This window comes from Hydra vulgaris, chromosome 01 (assembly GCF_038396675.1).
Source record: "Hydra vulgaris chromosome 01, alternate assembly HydraT2T_AEP".
In the NCBI taxonomy this organism is placed as follows: Eukaryota; Metazoa; Cnidaria; class Hydrozoa; order Anthoathecata; family Hydridae; genus Hydra; species Hydra vulgaris.
Window position 1 is genome coordinate 48,802,501 of NC_088920.1, and position 19,019 is coordinate 48,821,519.

Genomic DNA, 19,019 nt, shown 5'->3' on the forward strand with positions numbered 1-19,019 from the left:
ATTTGCAATATTGTTGGTATTTTACTATAATTATTTTGGAATTTTTGTGGGTTTACTGCTTGTTCATTTAAAGTACGACTTTTTGCATTTATAGAACTTAACTTATTGAGTTGGGATTTAAAACTTTCAGGGTCATATCTAAATCTTAAGTGCCCCATTAGTGCAGATTCATATCCAAGATCTATTGAACAAAGAGTATCATATACATGTCTTTCAAAATTGGGTTCCTTTTTCAGCCCTTCCTTAATTTTTTGCTTCATTTTTAAAACATCTCTTTTAAAAGATGAACTTTCTGGATCTGCTGGTGTGATTTTTAAGTTTTCAATTGTACTTTTGTTTCTTGCTGATTTTACTTTAATATGAGATAGTGGGACCATTGGAATAGAACCTTTTTTTGATCTTTTATGCCATTTCTGTATCACTTGTGTGCACGTTTATTCTAAAATTGTTGTCTTTGTGTCCTCGTAATGCTTTAAGTAAAGAAGGATAGCTAAAACATGACAGCAAAGCCCACTAAGACCAACGGGGCATTCACAATAACCTTTACGAGGTGTCCCTCCTACAAAAAGTAAATAAGCAGGGCGTGCATCGTGGCTATAAGATTTTCTTATGAAAGCTCTAACATATACTATTTTGTTATCTGAATGTATTTTAACTGATATAAATTTTCTGCTTGTTAACATTTGGTATGCTTTTTACTGTTGTCCAAATGTACCCTCTCTTTTATTGAGTATGTATTCTTTAAAAAGTTCAGAGTTTACACAAGGGTAAAGGTTTTCATTTCCAGTCAAATTTTGAGACATGTGTGGTATCTCGTCTACATGTAAACTTGTTTTGAATAAGTAGTTTTTTTTTGCTGTTAGATAAAGTTTCTTAACTAGTTTTGGATATGGTAAGAACTTCAAAATTCTGCCTTGCAACTCTATAACAGAGCCTGTGACACCCAGTCCGTGGTTAACAAGCCATTCAACACAAATCTTTCTTGATGCAGTTGAAATGTTAACTGCATTAATATTTAATTCCATTTATAACAGTAATAGTAAATTAGTTATTAACTTGATGACTTTATTTTGCTTCATTTTAAACTGCTATAAATGTAAACAAACGCAATAAAATTTTTTGTCCCTACAGCTCAATTATTAGTACCCAGACCTTCCCGTATGAAACTTGCTAATGCTAAACAGTCCCGATTGCAAAACAGTCCCGAGTATACAAGAAACGAAAAGCAAAACAGTCCCTGAAATCAACAAACAGTCCCGATTTATTGCGCAAACAATCCCGATAAAATATATGCAGATTGTTATTATTATTATTATTATTACAAACTAATATAAATATTTACAATTTTTGTAAACTTTTTTTGCTTAAAAATAACCATATAATGTATACTTTAAGTACAATAATATAATTAAGTTTTTATAAGGTTATAAAAAAGGATTTATAATATTTAACACTCTTTTGTTTCATAATTTATACAATAATCTATCCATATTTGTTAACAATATATATTTATATTATTCCATTAATTTTTTGACTTTATATTTTTTTGTATTTTTAATGTTTTTTTATTTTTTTTGTATATTTTGTTTTTTTTTATTTCTGAGCCGTTGTGCGGAAAGAAATCGAGAATTTAAATAAGGTTTTAGAAAAAGATGTTCAAGATTAATTCAGAGTTTGTTTTTCTTTATAGAAAAAAATTATAATAATGGAAATAAAAAATTACTGAACTTTTACACAAACACTACGTTACGAACTCTACAGATAACACTTATATGTTGAAGCTATATGTTATTACATAAGGGCTGGCAGTGATTGTCTAATCATAAATAACAATAATTTTGTTGTATAAAAGAAAAGAAAAATATTCGCAGAGAAGAGAAAATATTTACTAAATTAGCCGATCCTACTTCGACCCGTTGTTTTATTTTAGCTCTTATGTTTAGTTTTAGATTTTCATTCTCTGCTTGACAAAAAACGTTCTTAATACAAAAAAGTTCACCGAAAATGTCCCAGGAGTTTCTACGGACATGATAATTATATTTTAAAGTAATAATATTTCCGATGCTCCTGATTGTTACCTTGATCACTGCCATTGGGTCAATTTTTGTGTTGCTAAACATGATGGCATCTGCTGTTCCATATTGCACTCATGGTGGTTTGAGTGAGTGTCAACAGCAGCTGCGAAGTAGGGTTTTTCTCCGATAGTTTCGCTGTTTCAATCAAGAAAATTGAATTTTTCGCAGAAAAATTGTTTTGGAATGTCAAGGAGTTATATACATCTTTAAAATACTCTCATATTTTAACAGAAGGCGGACAGTAGGCAAAGACATGAATGTTGTCCTCAATTTTACCACAAGTTTTGCATTTGTTATTTTAATGTTTGGTTAGCAAGGCCGCAGAAAGTAAACTGTTGTGTAAAAATCGAAAGAGAATATTTTGTGTCGGACCGCATGCGTAGGGATAAATTCTTTTTTTCCGAATTTAGGTCCACGGCATTGTTGTTTTTGTTGAACTGTTCCAGAAAAGTTCCGCTGGCACGACTGTTCTTTGCTTTTTACCACTTTTAAGTTAAAATTTTTTGTTGATTTTAGAGGGACGTTTAATAGGATCCCGTTTTTACCTAATATTTAAATTGTTGTTTTGTAGTACTGAAACGTTTTGTTGTCCCAATATTATGGAAAGGTGCTTTGTCTTAAGAAATTCTAGCTTTGATTTTGGTTAGTTAATTTGATAAATGAGCTTGCCAACCAATAGTTACAACCAATTTAAGTTGGAAAAAAGACCGACAAAAAACCGCTATTCAGAATAGATGTCGAAACTTCTGAATATAGAGTGTTAACAAAATATACAAAATTTTCTCCGATATTGAATTTTCGAGAACTTGCAGAGAAACGCAAGATTAACTCTGTCAAAAGCCTTTTCTTGGTTTACTGATAAACTAAAACTAGGTAGCCGTGGCGCAGTGGTTAGAGTTCTGGCTTAGAACCCAGATGTTCTAGGTTCGACGCCAGCTCTAGCCCAACAAGCGACATTGGTACGGAAGGAGGCGTGAACTTCTTGTTAAATGCTCTCCCGCGGTGCTCTGTGATAAGACCGTAAGGAGTTCTGGGAGCACCTAAAATAACTACAAAAAAAAAAAAAAAAAGGTAGATTTTTAAATTCTGCGTAATTTATTAGATCACGGACTAAATGTTAATTAAAGAAGTTTGATTTGTGTGCCGTCATTCTTGCAAATTTCGGTAACTGACTTATTCAGCTGTTGAATTTTTTCCAAATTATACACATATTTTGAAGGTTTCTCTCCTTCTTCGAATAGCTTTTGTTTCGTATAAATAAACGCTCCGGAAAACTGAAGCAAAAAAAGAGCATCGCGTGTTTTTTTGATGCTATCTAAATTCGGGTTAGCGTTTTGTTGCTCACGTTGGATTTCGTTTTGAACAATTTTGATGTGTTTTTTGTTTTTCGCAATTTCCTATATTGATATATGTTGTAATTCAGCGCTAACAAAATGCTTTCAGTCGTTCCACCATACTAAAATTAAAATGTAGGACTGTTTTTTGTTTGCTAACTTTGAATTCAGAGTTCAATTGTACCTCCATTTCCAAAAGGGAACAATTTAATTTCCAGTATCCCGGTCTTCTCCTAGTTTTACTAAAATTGACGGTTGTTGTTAGGAAGTCGTGGTCGGAAAAAGGGTTTGGTGAGAATTTTGGGGTATGTTGTTTTTTGAGGGATTTTATCAGGACAGTAGATTCTATCGAGTCTACATTTTGCAGTCTGATCTCATTATGTGATGTATACTTTTCGCCATGTGGATGTATACTTGGTATTGTGGTTTATCCCCTTATAGCTAATTGCCATATAGAGGCCATATTACAAGGCCTGCAAAGACAAGTTCAGCTCACTAAAGAGCATCATAACTTGCTTCACAAACCAAGAGTAAGTGATTTTAAGAAGAACGAAGGATCATAGAGCAAAATTCAAAAGTAGTCGAGTTAAAACGATGGCATAGAGAAAGCAGACAAATATTGAACTAGATGTTAGGATGTGCAATTTTAATTTCTATTAGCTAATTTTTGACATTATTGAAATTTTATCGATACATGTGGATGTATACTTTTAGCCAAGTTTTACTTAATTTACTTAGTGAAAACTATACTTTCAGAAACTCGTTTTTTTTTTCGTCTCGGTTTTCGGTCCGTACGGGACAAAATTTTTCCGAGGCGAGATATCGTACGAAGCCGAGTTAAAACCGAGATTTTTTCAAAAATGTAAAAGCTATGGAAAAAAACTGAAATTTTCCGAAAAGTTTGCGTTTTATAATTTTTTATTATTATTATATTAATGAACCATAAGTTTTCTACATTTATCAAATTGATGTTGATTCTTGAAAAAACTTTTCAAAAGACTTACGTCATTCAAAGTTGCAGCTGTCATTCTCTCCCGTTTCTTACTACGGTGGTTGCTTGAAATTTTTTTCACATTGAATCGATGTTGGCTTGATTAATTTGAACGCATTTTCTAACATGCTTAACTTTTCTGATTTGAATCCGTAACGTAGCGGTTAAATTCATCAGCAGTCAAGTCATTAGAATCAGTGACTCGGATTTGTTGTCGAGCATTGGATTCTCTTTTCTTTCTAGTTGGGTCTTTGAGCTTTGGAACAAAGTTTGAATTTAACACTTTAAGAATGGGGATTTTTCCGGCTCTTCAAGAACTCCTGGATTGTTGAGAAACTTGAGCAAACTAACAGTTAAGATCGGACGTCTTTTAAGAATCTCTGTTTCAATTTCTTTGATCAAACGAGCACATATAAAACTTTTCTTCGTTCGCAATTCCTCTAACAAAAATTCTAATGCGCCTTCTGCAATGTTCAAGTCAGTACCATCGCAACTCACGGCATCCATAGCCATTTTACATGGTTGAAGAGTTGCTACTAATTCAGGAATGCTTCTCTATAAATAATAAGGCCGATCATGTCCAAATAATTTAAGATTTTTTTTAAAGCTGGGATCATGTCTTTGAAAGTTTTCAACATTTTCGATGCACTGTTCCATCGAGTTCTAGCATCAATAACTAGCAATTTGAATTTGGTTCCAAGAGATTGAGCATTTTTTTAAAGCTCTTTGACTAATTTAAGTTTGCATTTGATTTTTTTTACAATAGTTTGAACATCTATGAGAGTTTTAGTATTAGGCAATGCAGATCGTACTCAAATGCTTCCTGATCTTCCACGTTTTCTTTATCAGAATTTGTTTCAGCTTTATTTTCATCTTCATCTTCTTCTTCGTTTGTTTCTAAACAAAGCACGCTTGGTGCGTTGCAAAAACTCTGAGATGTACATGCTAACATGTCACTCTCTGTATCTAATTCTTCTTCGCTTTGGTCTGATAATAAGTTCTTATTTGCTCGATTGATATCTGTAATTATCTCTTTACGTTTTAGTAATTGTGTCACATAAAGATGGATTCCATGATCATAGCAAATGTGATGAAGTTGTTATGAGAGACGGCCGGATTTAGTGCGAATACTTGCCTCATCCATAGTTTGACCAATGCAATCTCGGTCAGGATCAATGCCGAAGTTAATTTATTGAAAATTTTGCAACCTCAAAAGGGTTTTAGTATCATATTCTTTTCGACCATACCAAGGTTTTGATTGTAATTGTTGCGTCCATAAATATGATTGTTGATAACTCTAATTTGTTTAAATGTTGCCTCATCACTCACATAGGAAAACTTTCCTCCATTGGATTTTATCAGCGTTATTATCTTCATCACTTTGTCCCACGCATACGCTGATGAGTTATAAATTGTCGGACGAACTCTCTCGGCGTTTTTGGGAGCTTCAACCTTTGTGTAATTTTCAAGCAGCTTTTGCACCAATGAATTCGCGATTTTGTTGAAACTAAGTCCAATATTAGATGCTAGCTTAGCAACAATTTCGTCATTCAATGTTAGTTTCACATTAAAAAACGAGTCCATCATTTTCGAGCGGGATTGATAATGTATTGATTTTTCGGATTTGTCAACAGAAGGAACATGGCGACAATGGTGGAACTTCCATAAATGAGCGTGAATTTGTTTTGTATTGTAGTCTGTAGTTTTTGTATTGTAGTCTGTTTTTGCATTTAACGTGAAACATATCATTTTTCGAAACTAAACAGTAGTTTTGCCATTTCAAATAAATTACTCTTGCAATTTTTTCCATTTTAATATTTGAATCTGTTCAATTATAAAAATCATTAAAGTTGCAGTTGCTATACCAAATGTCATAAATTAAAATAACTTTTTTATGAATAAATTTAATAAACACTTACTTTTTAGTTTAATACAGTCTTTTTATTTAATATATTTTTACATCTTTTTATGCGACAAATCTCATCATCAACATAAATGTTAAAACACAAAACTCATCATCAACATAAATGAATCATAAATGAGAAAAAATTGTACTGCAATTGCAACTTTTACGATTTTTAAAAACATTAAAACTGAGATTACTTAAAATTATTTAAAATCTTCAAAATTAGCGCTTTATATTTTTCACCTGTTTCCTTCGGAGAAATACGAAAACAATAGGTTGATATTTGAAAATGAAAACGACAAATTTAATCTAAATTTGTTTAAAATTCAATTTTTTTACTCAATTAAAATTTGTTTTAAAACACATGCTTTATTTAATGGCTTACCTTATAAAATATCTGAATATTAAAATAGACACTTTAACGATTTATATAAATTTATAAAAACAATTTATAAATCTTTTCATATTTTTAGTAATAAACTTCATTACAATAAACTTTTTGTCAAATAATGAAAAAAAGAAACAGGTTTCAAATCAAATAAAAAATAGTAAATAAACGTTTCAATAAAAATATATCGTTTTAAATAAGGAATGCTTTTAAAATCCCAAAATAGCAAACTCTAGGCATAATACAATTAACAACGATACAATCAACAAATGTCAGCAAATAATAAAACAAGTGTCAATGAATAAATGTCAACCTAACAAGACAAACTTAATATGGTCGTTCTTTGTTTAAAACAACATAGTTCTTTGTTTGATTTGGGTGAAGAAAGTTTTCAGTTTTTTATAAATGAATATAGGAAAGTATATTGTGACGATAACACTCAATTTCAATTAAGTAATGCATTAAAGCATAAAAGTATTGAATATGGAAGTCAAACAAACTTTATCTTTAACCAAATTGAAGAAAAGCCATTGAACAGTATTGTCAAACGGATATTTTAATCCACCTATTTCAAATGATTTTAGATATTGACCAAAGTTTAAAAAAATAAAATATTATACTGGCAAAATTTCATATTCATTAAGCAAACCATAATTTCAAATTATGTGTTAATGTAAACAAGAGACTTCTTTGGTTTCAAAGAACACTTAAATAAATATGTCTAACGATACTTTTCTTAAATTTCTAAATTCTGTTTCAAGTAGTTCTGTAACAAATTTTCCTAACGTAACATATTCTCTTAATAGCGTTAGAATCAGCTAGATTATTTCTTCACATGAATAATTTGCAAAATGTCTTGTGACATGTGTTGATGTTTTATGCCTATTTTCTGATTTTTTTCATGCATAATGCTGTATTGCCAAAATCCGAAACAAACATTCTTTGTTTGTCATTTGCATCTCTGAGGAAGCTTTTTGATCATTATTGAACCTAAAATATATGCCCACACTTTTTAGATTAAAAGTTTTCCATTATGCGAAAGCAAGTTTAATAAAATCACCAGTTTTGTTAACGCTTGAGATAGTAGAAGTTTTAGGTTGATTAAGAAGGACATTGTAAGTATTATCAGAAAAAAAGGTTTTTGCTTTTTGAGTCCATTATTTTGTATGTTTTTGATAACGTGGACAAAAGTCAAACAACAAAAGAGTTCAATCTGTAGTTAACCAAGGTTTTTCATTAACTGTTAAAGTTAGATTTTTATCACATTTAATTGCCTTTGCTTTGCTATTTGACTTTCTTACTGATTTTAAAGTTAAATGAATTTGATCATATATATAAAAATTATATATATATAAAACATATATATATAAAAATTATATATATTATATATATATATAAAAATTAGGAATTTATATGTTTACAGGTTTTCACAACATTTTCAAAAGAAATTTAGGACTATCAAACATATAACTTGTATTACAAGTTATCATAACATCTAAAATACTTTTTGAAAGAGAATTTATATCAATGGTTTTCACAAAACAGCAACTTCCTGATACAATAACATTTGTGTAACATACACCTTGTCACAGGGAACAATAGTTCCTAGTAGAAGTTAATAAAAAAAAGTTGTAGAAAGTCGCTTTGATACAGTTTTATTAAACAGTTCCTATGGGAATCATCTAATAAAACCGTATCATAATTTTTAATTAGAGCCTTTAACTTTGGAAGATTTATGATATTTGTGCAGATTCTTTAAATACTCGTCTTTCCATCTTGATCGGAAATACGTCAATCACATGGAGAGATGTTTATTACATTGATTTATTTTTATATTATGATCATTTTTGAAAGAGAATTGGTTTTCCAAAAACAGCAACTTCCTGATACAATAACATATTTGAAACATACACCTTGTCACAAAGAATAATAGTAGTAATTTCCTAATAGAAATTTCCAAATTAAAAAAAAGTAGTAGAAGGTTCCTTGCAATTTTAGAATAAACTAAAAATCTATCTGAGAGGAAAATTGTAAAAATATTATTTTAGTTTAACCTTTTTGAAGTTTTGATATCACTCAGATCATATAATAAAGTGTTTTCATAGATCATATAATAAAGTGTCAAAACTAATTATTAAATATTGTTTTGTCATCATGCAAGAGTATGTATGCAACATTTGAAGAAAATCAATTATCAGGAAATGACTCAAAAATTGATTGCAAGATTTGAGGCTCACAGACAAACAAACAGACAAAGACTACGAGTTAATAAAAGCATTGGTAAAAACACTTTAGTTATGATAATACAACAAATATTGTATAGTTATTTAATACATTATGAAAACACAATTATGAAATTATCAAGTCAGTCCAGAAATATTTCATAAATAAAAGTATATAGGTATACTAAATAATATACTAAAAATCAGTATACAAAATATGCAGTAAAATTTACCGTAAAGTTAGTATAGGACCCGTCCATAAAGGACGTCACCCTTTATACGGCATTTTTTGACCCCCTCTCCCCCCCCCCCTCACTCATCATCTATCCAAGGATTTTAAATGTGATCGTCAATTGATATGATAGGAATAGAGCAGTCCGGTTCGTCTGAAATAGTTGAATCATTCGGAATATAAAGGACCTCCGTTACAGATCGTAAGGAGGATGTTTGAATGATTTCAATGATCGAGGAATGGTGCTCTGAATATTGGAAGCGATAAGAAAAAATACAGAAGGAAAACGATTCTTGCTAGCGACGTCTGAAATGGATACAGCTTTCAAACCATCTTCTGACTTGCTGATTGGAATAGGCGGAGGCAGAAGTCGACCAGGAATAACATGGAAGTAAGAGCTCCTTTTCAAAGCGCAACATCCGGGATCTTCATATTTCAAAATTTGAGTGAAATATTGACTGGTGCGCACATGAGAGGCAAACCAGTCCTGATCCTTTGATAAGAGATGATGGACATCGAGCTACGTCGTTTTGTCTTTGTTTTTTGTTTTTATACTCAGCCACCGTCGGAAACTGGTCAATCATCAGACCTGAAAAGACCGAGGCACAGCTCTTTTCAGCAAATTCAAAGTTCTGTTTTTCTAAAAGAAGATCCACTGTCCTGCCTTAAATATAAGTCGCAATGCAGATAATTAACTCCTTAAGTCTTGCATATATATTGTATTTTGATAAACAGTTGATATTAAAAATGAATTTGAATACCTTGAGAGTCTAGATGAGGTCCATAATGATCATGAGGTAGAATCAATCCTGCCAACCCTTTACTCAGTGGAGCCATCCTTCTCTCGGCTCGATTAAAAGCACTCCATCCTGGCGCATTCGTCATGATGAATAAGGCATCCAAATTATTTGTAAGGAAATGATGAATTGCTGTAAACAAAATTGATGTTTAAATTAGAAGAGACATAACTGTATTGATAAATCGCAATAAAAAATTTGAAAAAGAAGGCTATACCAGTTTCGATGACTTTAGCGTATCGTGGATTTTCATCTGGTCCACCATCAACACTAAAGACAACCACTGGCTTGACCAACTTGGTCAAAGGATCTTTTGTGATAGAATCAAACTCTGGCAGAGTCAAAAGTCGTTCAAAGTCCAATCCGTTAGCATACGCTGTTGATGATGAATGCTTTCCAGATCGAATAGCAACATTAGTGGGACCGGAATAGGAAACTGCGTCAGATTTTCCAAGCCTATCCGGTTTGATTGCAATACCTGCGTAGACGGATGGGATGAGTTTGTGCTTTGCATCGATAACCCAATCATGATCAGGAAGAGAAACTCGATATTCCATATGCATTAATACAGGAGCTTGTTTGTTGGCAGCGGTGATTTCAATAGGGATCCAAGCTTTATTGTCTTGACTTATAAAGCACACATCCTTATGGCCCAAAAAAGAGCAAACTTCTTCTACATTCTTTATAGTTGCTGTTCAAAATGGACCATCCACGTGACTTGAATGGAGGTCATTTTGAGCCCGCATCAACTTAACTGGAACCGTGTGGCTGGACGTGAACTGGACTGTCTCTTTCCTTCAAGCGAATCGCTTCGTTTTGGCAGCAAACGAGTATATAAAGCACTTCTGCTAAGATTGTAACCTCTCTTTTCGAGCTCGGCAACAAGCTCATCCAACGATTCGAGGCTCTTTAAAAGTAATTAAAAAATAATCAGTAAATAAGTTCACAGGCTGAAAAGTTATATTGAGACCTAATATAGTCCTTTAGAATTATTTATTACCTAAAGTTGTACTCTCACCCTATACACTTCAGATTGTCTTTTCTCATGGGCAGCAGATCCATGTTCAGCAAGTTGAATGATGACTAGCAATATTTCAGATTGTTCTACCTCAATAGTAGGGCCACCGATTCCGTCACGTACTTTAAGAGCTTTTTTCACTTCCGGGTGGTTAGCGAACACCTATAGTACCGAAAGAACTATACAAATAAGTTAATGTTCATTTTCTACAATATTGTTATTGTAACTTATTATAATATGATGCGATAACTATTACCTGATTCATGACAGTTTTCTTTTCAGCCCTTCATTTTTGTTTTGACTTATATTGCTAATCAACTTGTTTAGATTACTCGTAAGCTCATGGACATTGGCCTTCTTCTTTTTAATGGTTTCTTCTTCAGCATCGGTCCATAAGCCACTTCTTTTTCTGCTCTTCATAGCAGCTATTTCTTAATTCAAAACAACGATCTCTGCTTTGATTGTGTCTTGAGCATAAGTCTTGGCTTTCTTCGTCTCAGTTTGAACTGTGCTCAGGATATCGTGTCGAGAGGCATCTGAAGTGGTATCAACGACATCCATTGGCTCAAAAAATTGATCTGAAAAAAGCTGGAACTCTAAAGAGGAAGAACTGGCAAGGGAAGGAACAGATTGCTTGGTTGTTTGATGGGCCCAAAATGACATTAAAGAGCCTTTTTGTTTCAAGACCATTGAAGTATACTTTTGGATCAAAGTCTTTACTTGAACCTCCAAATCTTGCTTTTCCTTGATCTCATTCCATATTTTATGGACTTTTTTTTGACAATCGGCTTTTTTCTCGAACGGATGAGCATTATTGTAAGATTTTATAAGCGAATTTAGAAGACTATTTTTATCCATTTTTTAATACACAAACAACAATAATCTTTGACACTTTTGCCAGACATTAAAAAAATAATAAAAAAATATGCTTTATGTAACAATTGCTGCACAACCACTTCCCTTTGGACAATCATTTGTAAAATTCGCTTTAGACAATCGATATTAATTGCTACAGAAGCAATTCCCTTCTTACAAATATTTGTAAAACTCTATTTAAAAATCATAAGCGATATCAACACTAAGTCCTTGGGGACAAATTTCGCAAAAAGAATTAGCCCGAAAACACGTAGCGATCAACTAACGATATATACGATACGAGAAACTACCAAGGGTTGAGCAATATATAATTAGTTGTAATGTATTCAATATATTTATATATACAAAAATAAAATTTAAATAAATATCAACACGAACTTCTTTTCCATTTTACGATAAATAAAAGCATACCATTCCCTCACGTTAACTTCATAAAAACACATGTGCAGATATAAAAAGTTATATAAAGTGACATCCTTTTCTGATGACCCCTCTCCCCCTTGTCCTTTTAATCTGGACCCCTCTCCCCCCCCCCCCCAATACTAGGATGATGTCTTTTATGGATGGCCCCATACCGTATACTCTAACCGGTGATCCCTATTCAGTACCCGCCTGAAAATTGCTAATATACAATTAAGAAGCAAACAAAACTTATACTTCAACATTTCCTGCTGGCAAATAACATCATAAATAATTGCTGGCACTGCCACCAATTTCCTTTCGCGATATTTTTTTACAAGCTATACCCGCTGTGCAATATAGCTGCGCTTGTTTATAGTACTCGCCTAAAAAGAGTTAATGAATTAATTATTATTGTCATAAAAATTTTCAAAAAAATTTTGTTAATTGTATAAATGCAATATTGGTTTGTCATTGAAACGTTAAAGGTTTGAAAAGTTAATGAGTTGATTAACGAGGAAAAGAGAAAAACAGTTATGAACTCATTAAATAATAAACAACATGATTTTTTCTTAATACATAAAGCATCTTTATAACAAATGTTTACGGATGATAAGAAATAAATGGCATGGTGATGTATTTGTATCACAAGGGTTTATTCATACACGAATAAAAGGTGTTTTGCGTAAAGTACTTCACGACAAAGTCTTTTAATAAGACATTTTACTTTAATTTTTCATTATAAACTATGCCATGTTCTTTTAAAAATTTCTCAACGTGATAAAAGCACATTATTGAATTAGCATTTAACTTCCCACTTTAATGCTAATTCAATAATGGCTTAGGTCTATTATTAACTGAAATTTATCATAGTTTCTTTGAGAAGAAATGACTTATAATCATGGCCCCCAAAAAGAGGGGGATGACGGTACTGTAGCCTTAGGGCCTGGAGGTAAAGAGAGCCCGGTGGTAGTAACCGGAAAAATAGTAAATCCGATAAAAATATTATTGCTTTTAATTAAAAATAAATGTAAAAAAAAAACAACTTTTGAACCAAAAACAGTGTCTAAAATTATAAAGTAGAAAACAAACAGACATTTCATCAACTCAGGTAAACTTCTTGTTCTTTTACTTATTTCATATATATTGCAGTTTTTTTCCGCTGATTTCTTTGAGCGATTCCTGAAGCTAAATTTATCTTCGTTATGAAATTAAGATGTATATTTCCATTTAAGAGCGCTATGGTTTTAAAACTATTATGCGGACCGTTGTGGAAACTATTTTCCGCATTTTTCTCATCCAATAGTTTTTTTTCGTTAATGGATTGGTTAGCATAATTTGGTCCATATTCTTTCAGGTTAATTATTTTACATTAGTTGAACTTTGTTATCAAATCAATAAACTAAAAAAGTTTATAATAAGTTATTCTGAAACTATTTGATTTTAGACATATATATCATTTGAAAGTATTATGATTCTGATGTTCCAAAACTAAACTTCTACTTCCTTATTAGATACATTTGTTGTTCATAATTTAAATGATCTCTCGAAATGAAAATTATTTTTTTAGATAGTCAAGTTATTCAAACACCATGTGAAACTCAAATTACAATCATAAATCCGTATATCCGTAGCTCAAATCCATAAATCCGTAGCTCAAAAGAGAAAACTTAAAAATGAGATAAGATCAAAAGAATCTTTTGGTAGTCAATCAATAACCAAATTTTTCCGATAAGAAAACGAATATTCTTCTAATGATAAGGTTGATGATTGCAGAGAGCATAGCTGTAGCATTGATGTCAGAGCTTAAAATCATTTTGAAATAGATTCTATGAGTGAAAAATCAAACAAAGTAAATGTGTATGGATCCATTGCTTCTGATGGACAAGACACAAGAGATAAGCCTAACAATGGTGTGGCAGAAAAAGAATTAAATGCTGATGGTACTTCTGATTCTTATGTATTCAAAAACACTTAGATAATTCTTGATGACCCTAATAGATGGCCCAAATTAATTTCAGATGGACAGCGCCAATGTATAGTAACATCTTACAACTTTGGGGAAGTTAGCCAGATATATGTAAAATAACTAAATTTTTAATAATTTTTCGAAAAAATTTTGGGAAGAAAAAATATTTTCACAACAATATTTTGCAGGGAAAAAAAACGGAACTAGCGTAGGGCCGTGTTTTAGAATGTGGGGCCATGCTTATAATAAAGAAATAAGGTTTTGGGGCTACGGAGAGGAGAAGGGGGATTATAAAGTATAAAAATTTCAATATGATAGTTACATAACTTTAATAATAATGCTTTTACGACTTTCTTCTAGTAATTAAGCTGACAAAAATGCTGATAAGTTATCCCTTTTTTATATAGTAAAGGATTCTTTCATCACCTTTTGATTTTTATCTTTGTCTCTAAAAAAGCTTTCTTTTTTGAAAATATTTTTTTGAGCTAAGCGTATTATTTAATATCTTTTATAACGAGAGGTTGAACTGGTACAAGTGTAAACTGGCATAAGTGCGCCAAAAGAGTTTGTAAACATTGGTATAAGTGCGAACTGGCAAAAGTACGGAGCAATTACAAAAACTGGCATAAATGCGAATTGGCATAAGTGCGCCGAATAAAATTGCAAATAATAATACAAGTGCGAATTGGCATTTTGTACTTATGCCAATGTTTTCAAGTTCTTTCGGCGCACTTATGCCAGTTTACACTTATGCCGATTCTCACTTAAGCCAGTTCTTGCAACTGCTTCGCACTTTTCCTAGTTTGCACTCAATCCAATTTGCATTTATGCAAATGTTTGCAAACTCTTTTAGCGCACTTATGCCAGCTTGTACTTGTGCCAGTTTTTGTAACTGAATCTAACTTATAACAGTTCGCACAAGTCAATGTTTGCAAATTCTTTTGGTGCATTTATGCCAACTCGCACTTATGCCAGTTTTTAAACTGCTAAGCATTTATGCCTGTTTGCACTTATGCAAGTTTGCGCTTACACTAGTTCGCACTTACGTTATTCGCACTTTTGCCAGTTTGCTCTTATGAAATTCGTACTTTGTCGTCCCTGTTTTAAATATTTAATTCATATATGATAAAATTTAACACTAGTAACTTTGAACCACAATTAAAAGAATACAATAAACAATACGACTTTTGATATGTTTAAGTATGTTAACGAATCTCAAAACTCAAAAAGCCGGAGTAGCAAGTAGATCTCTAGGGGTCTATTCAGGGAGTTGCGTCCCTGCTCCTTAAGCGAGCTAGTATTCGTACGATAATGAAATAGGGTTATATGAAACAATTCCTTAACGATAGGAAGGCCGTAACTAATGGTCGTAGTTTTCTACTACTTATTTAGTATTTGGCCTCTGTTGTACTGGTTTTTACGGACGAGAGCGCAGCGCTAATCTAATTAAAACTTATCGCGAATTCCAGGAAAAAGAGCTTTCGTAGAGCTTCTTGTCTGTGGGTGGCGAAACGAATTAAATTAGAATTAACTCTTCGATAAAATAACCCGGATTTCAAAACAAATTAACCCTGGGATATGGCGCAATGGGGGCTTAAACATTTCAAATAAATTAACCCCTCTAAATAAGCGTTTGATATAGTTATGCTTACTATAAATTTCAATCAATTGCCTGTCGCAACTACAGAAATGTGTGAGTATTTTGAAATTTATTTTTGTTATATATGACTTTATTCAACGTTGATTAAAATTATTTTATAGAATTATAAAGTACTTATACATGTGTATAATTATATCTTGTGTATATGTATACTAATTAAGTAAATATGAAATACTTATTAAATACTATACTAAATTGAATGTCATTGAAGTATATAATTATACTTTAAATATTCAAACTACTAATGCTATACTAAATCGAATGTCAATGAAGTATATAATTATGCTTTAAATATTCAAACAATAAAATCTTACATTTTTTAAAACGCAACTATAAAAATTCATTTTAACTGTAATTTAGAAGTCCAATCATCTCTTTTTTGATCCTATTAGCAAACATCAACTCTCTTTACTAATGAATTGAGCTCTAATGTATGTTTCCCTTCTTTCTGCTGTCTGGACATATCCTGCTGCTTCTGTAACCATCTGTACACACCTCTCAGCAGATTGTGTATGAGAGCTCCATTTAAGAACAACCATGAGGCTATTAATAAAATCTCTAATAGCAGCAGATGAAAGATTGCATATCAATGCAATCCTATATATGCAATCATATTCTATAAGTAATTGCCTAACCTGAGCTAAGAAATTATAATCTTGCTGAATTTTTCGATTGATCTTCTTTTCTTTTATTTTAGATTTCTTTGCTCTCTCCTCTAATTTGCAACGATGCATGTCTTTTCTTTTTATAACGTCTTTTATTTTTATAACTTCTTTTATTTTTATTGACACTTTTATGTCAACACCACCAGTATGGTAACGTGCGAAACTACCAACTTTATCTCTCTGTGACTTGATTAAGCTAATTTCTAATAAAGGAATTTTTTTTTCTCGCATACAAATGCATTTTACATGCACTTCCTTTTTACAGTCATGGTTGCTACTTTAAGCATAACATTACATAAGCATAACATACTTTAAGCATAACATTTCACATTTGTAAGATAAAATATCAACGAGTTTGTCAATTTTTGAAATTAACTTCTCCAGCTAGTTTTAACTACATTTTTCTGAAGATACTTAAGTCTAGTTTTAATGCTGAATTCTTGAATTGGATGTACAATCTTGCAATTAGCTTTTTTCCATTGAGAAGATGAGGCTGAATTCATATCAGTAACTAGTTTATCAACAGTATAGTTTCTTTTTTTATTTTGATTACTTGTCTTTCTCAAAAAAATCCTATATCATAAAATATCCCTTACAGTAGGGAGCTCAGATGGTAAAAGTTGTTTTCCTCCACCAATAAGTTTACTTAAGTTAGTTGCTGGTGTGTTTATTGTTTTAATTTTTTTTTTTTTTTGACAGTTAAAAGTTAATTTTAATTAAATACTGACTAAATTCAAATATAATTTATAAGTTATTACACTCTGATGAAAGTATTTTTACTATTTTTAATCATTAACAAATTTTAGGAACAAATCTTTAAAGCTAAATCCTAAAAGATCTAAAATAAATTTTATCCACTTAAGTTTTTTTTAATAAAGTAATGCAAGTAATATTTTTAAATATTAACAAGTTAAAACACTTAAAAACAATAAAAATGTAAAAACAATAAACAATAAAATTTTTAAAATATCACTCAATTTCATATACAAAATTTTATCACTATTTCATAATATAGTTTCATTTATTTTCAAAATAAAAGAGATAAAAATATTAATACAATTTATCTGCATGAACTTCAGTGAGTCTTTCTCTTTTTCTAGTTATAACAAAATAATGTCTAAGATCAATGTAATATTATTTAGATAGAAGTTTCTGGTAAGAAAAACAAAGTTTTCTTCAAATATTTGAATTGTACAAGTTTAGAGTAGATATACTTTGTACAATAAAAAAAAATAATGGTAATATAAAACCGTAACAACTGGTATAAACAGCTGAGAAATGCTTTTGTTTTTGTTGTTGTTGTTTTAATAATTAGTATCTGCAAAGTTGAGACTTTTTTCTTTTTTTTATTAAATTATTTATTGAATCAGCTTCTATGAAAAATCAAATCAGCTTCTATGAAAAAAAAATTTATCAAATCAGCTTCTGTTATAAAAGTAAATTATTTCATAAATTTACAATCTGATTTTGGAATTAAAATATTTGGATATGCTTCTGCAAAAAAGGTTTTATCAGTTTGAGTTTGTGTTGTCATAACTGTGTAGTATGATGATGGTTTGTAACTCAATTTATTTTTTCATGGCCATGATGGTTTTTATTATTTTGAGTAAGATCTCTATGTTCTTCTAATGTTTTAATTTCATAATATCTAAACTTGTCTTTTTAAATGTACTTCTCAGTTTTATCACTGTCTTATTATAATTTTCTTATTAAATAAACCCTGCCTGAATCTGACTATTATATATATAAATATATATATATATATATATATATATATATATATATATATATATATATATATATATATATATATATATATATATATATTGTTTTACCTCTAGGGCTTAAAACTAATTTTCTTTTCTTATATTATATTAAATGTTTGTATCCTAAATATTTGAATAAAGGAATGGATGTGTTTATTTGAAGTTTCTTTTTATCAATGATGGTGCTTAAGATGGCTGCTTATTTGAAATTAATGATAAAAATTTGCATTTTTATTTTTTCTTAAGCCATTTTTTAACTTAATAAATAACATTTAATGTATATAAAAAAGATATGATAAAGTTTAATACATTTGCAAAGCGTTTACTTATGAGTAGGTGCTTATTTGTGACATAAGTTATTTTTGATTGCTTCTTTGTTTCTCGAATTAAAATGTTTTACTATAATTTCATTGGTTACTGATATACAATCAATTAATTATTTAGCAATTTATTAAAATAACCATAAATTAGAAAGATAGTTGGTCGATGATTATTAAATGCATTAACATTAACAAAAATATACTAAAATTCGATTTATGAAAAATATTTTTCAAGCTTTCTATGCACAATTTTGTCTACTTCTTTTATAAAATGTATATTTTTAATTTATGTTTCTACTAGATTAAGAATAACGTTGATATTTAAGTTTTCTGTTTCTATTATTATTTAAATTTATGTTTCTACCTGATTAAGAATAACGTTGGACTCAAAAGTTCTACAT